Source organism: Echinops telfairi, unplaced genomic scaffold, assembly GCF_000313985.2.
Source record: "Echinops telfairi isolate 266 unplaced genomic scaffold, ASM31398v2 ScPeMD7_5868;HRSCAF=6743_1, whole genome shotgun sequence".
Lineage (NCBI taxonomy): Eukaryota > Metazoa > Chordata > Mammalia > Afrosoricida > Tenrecidae > Echinops > Echinops telfairi.
The window spans coordinates 14,987,215-14,990,681 of NW_022109768.1; positions in this window are offsets into that span (position 1 = coordinate 14,987,215).

The window sequence follows — 3,467 nt, forward strand, 5'->3', positions numbered from 1 at the left end:
TAGGTTAGGCCTCGGGTTAGGGATAGGATTAGGTTTAGGGTTAGCGTTGGGCCTGGATTTTAATTTGGAATTAGGGTCAAAGTTAGGTCTGAGGATAGGCCTAGGGTTTGGGTTAGGGTTAGCGTTAGGTTTAGGTTTAGGGTTATGGTTAGATTTATGACTCCGTTTAAGCTTAGGGTGAGAATTAGGCACAGGGATTGGGTTAGGATTAGGGTTAGGGTTAGAATTAGGGTTAGGTTTAGTGTTAGGTTTGGGGTTAGGTTTAGGCCTAGGGTTAGGTTTAGGCTTAGGGTTACATTTATGGTTAGGCCTAGTGTTACTTTAGGGTTAGGGTTATTTTTATGTGTAATTTTAGGGTTATGGTTAGGCCTTGGGTTAGGTTTAGGGTTAGGGTTAGGGATAAGTTTATGGTTAGGCCTAGGGTTAGGTTTAGGTTTTGGTTAGGGTTAGGGTTAGGCTTTGGGTCAGGGTTAGGTTTAGGGTTAGCCTTAAGGTAAAGGTTATGGTTAGGGTTAGGACTAGAATTCCTTTTAATGTTAGGGTTATGCCTGGGGTTAGGGTTAGGATGAGGTTTACTGTTAGGGTTAGTGTTAGGGTTAGGCCTAGGGTTAGGGTTAGCTTTAGGGTTAGGCATAGGGTAAAGGTTAGGTTTAGGGTTACTTTTAGGCCTAGGGTTAGCTTTAGGAATTGGTTCAGGTTTGGCATCCATGAGGTTTAGGGTTAGGGTTAGAAATAGAGTTAGGATTAGTTTCGGTAAGGGTTATTTTTAGGGTTGGGATTAGGCCTTGGTTTAGGGCTAGGGTTCAGGTTAGGGTTAGCTGTATGTTTACTTTAAAGTTAGGGTTAGGGTTAGCCCTAATGTTAGCGTTACGCTTAAGATTAGGGTTAGGGTTAGGCCTAGTGTTAGGTTTAGGGTTAGGCCTAAGTTTAGGTTAGGTTTAGGTTTAGGGTTAGGGTTACGGCTAGGCCTAGAATTAGGGTTAAGGTTAGGTTTAGATATAGTCCTAGGGTGTTGGGTTAAGTTTAGGGTTAGGGTTAGGCCTAGGTTTATGCCTTGGGCTAGGTTTATGGCTAGGGTTAGGTTTAGGATTAGGTCTAGGGATAACTTTACTATTAGGGTTAGGGTTAAGGTTTGGTTTAGGTTTAGGGCTTGGTTATGGTTAGGGGTAGGCCTCATGTTAGGGTTAGTGTTAGAATAGGGTTAGGGTTAGTGTTAGAGTTAGGTTTAGGTTTAGTTGTAGGGTTAGGTTTAGGCTAAGGATAGGGTTAGGGTTAGGGTTAGGCTTCGGGTTAGGGTTAGGTTTAGGCTTAGGGTTAGCATTAGGCCTGGGTTAAGATTAGGATTAAGGTTAGGTTTGGGGTATGGTTAGGTTTAGGGATAGGCTTAGGGTTTGGATTCGGGTTAGGGTTAGGGTTAGGTTTAGGTTTATGGTTATGGCTAGGTTTATGACTAGGTTTAGGCTTAGGGTTAGGATTAAGTTTAGGGCTAGGGTTAGGATTAGGGTTAGGCATAGGGTTAGGGTTTGGTTTCGGTTTAGACCTATGTTTAGGGTTAGAGTTAGGGTTAGGGTTAGGTTTAGGACTTGGGTTAGAGTTAGTGTTAACATTATCATTAGGCCTAGGATTAGGGAAAGTTTTAGAGTTAGGGTTAGGGTTAGGATTTTGTTTAGGACTAGGGTTAGGGTTATGTTTAGGGTTAGGTTTAGGCCTAGGGTTAGTTTTAGGCTTAGGGTTAGGATTATGGTTAGGCCTAGTGTTACGTTAGGGTTAGGGTTAAGGTTAGGCGTCGTTTTACGGTGCTGGTTAGGCCTAGTGTTAGGATTAGGATTAAGCCTATTTTTAGGTTTATGCCTAGGATTAGGGTTAGGGTTAGGGTTAGTTCTAGGTTTAGGTTTAGGGTTTGGATTAGGGTTAGGTTTGGTGTTAGGCTTAGGGTTAGAGTTAGGGTTAGGGTTAGGGTTAGTGGTAGAATTAGGTTTAGGCCTAGATTAAGTTTAGGGTTATTTTTAGGCCTCAGGTTACAGTTAGCGTTAAAGTTAGGGTTAAGGTTAGCCTGGGGTTAGGGTTGGGGTTAAGGTTAGTGTTAGTGTTAGGGTTAGGATTAACTTAGTGTTACTTTAGGTTAGGGTTAGAATAAGGTTTAAAGTTAATGTTAGGGTTAGGGCTAGGTTTAGGCCTAGGGTCATGCTTAGGGTTAGGGTTAGGCCTAGGTTTAGGATTAGAATTAGGCTTAGAGCTAAATTTAGGTTTAGGTTTAGGGTTAGGGTTAAGGTTAGGGTTAGGTTTAGGGTTAGGCCTAGGGTTAAGTTTAAGGTTAGGGGTAGGGTTAGGGTTAGGTTTAGGACTAGGGTTAGTGATAGGCCTCAGGTTAGGGTTAGTGTTAGGATTAGGCCTAGGGTTTGGGTTATGATTAGTGTTAGGGTTAGAGTTAGGGTTAGGTTTAGGATTAGGATTAGGATTAGTCCTAGGGTTAAGTTTAAGGTTAGGCTTAGGTTTAGGGTTAGGGTTAGACATAGGGTTAGGGTTAGAATTAGAGCTAGGTTTAGGGTTAGGTTTAGGGTTATGGTTATGGTTGGGCTTAGGCCTTGGATTAGGGTTAGGGTTCAGTTTAGGTTTAGCCCTAGGTTTACATTAGGGTCAGGGTTAGGCCTAGTGTTAGGATTACACCTAAGATTAGGATTAGGGTTAGGGTTAGGTCTAGGGTTAACCCTAGGGTTATGTTGATGGTTAGGGTTAGGGTTATGATTAGGTCTAGGGATAATGTTAGGGCTATGCCTAGGGTTAGGTCTAGGTTTAGGGTTGTGCCTAGGGTTAGGGCTAGGTTTAGGGTTAGCCTTAGTGTTGTTATTGACTTTAGGGTTAGGCCTAAATTTAGGGTTAGCATTACGGTTAGGCCTAGAGTTAGTGTTAGGTTTAGGTTAGATTTTGATTTAGGCCTAGGGATAGGGTTAGGTTTAGGCCTAGGGTTAAGCCTAGGTTATGTTGATGGTTAGGTTTAGGGTTATGGTTAGGCCTAGGGATACTGTTAGGGTTATGCCTAGGGTTAGGTTTAGGGTTAAGGTTAGGGTTGGGTTAGGGTTAGGCCTAGGGTTAGGTTTAGCATTAGGGTTAGAGTTACAGTTATTCTAAGGGCGATGGTTAGGTTTAGGGTTAGGATTAGGCCTAGGGTTAGAGTTAGGGATATGGTTAGGCCTGGGGTTAGGGCTAGGGTTATGGTTAATGTTAACATTAGCATTAGGCCTAGTGTTAGGGAAAGGTTTAGGGTTAGGGTTAGTGTTAGGATTTTGGTTAGGACTAGAGTTAGGGTTAGGGTTAGAATAAGCTTTAGGGTTAATGTTAGGGTCAGGGTTTGGTTTAGATTTAGGCCTACGGTTATGCTTAGGCTTAGGCTTAGGCCTAGGCTTTGGATTAGAGTTAGGTTTAGGGCTAAGGTTAGGGTTAGGATTAGGGTTAAGTTTAGGGTTAGG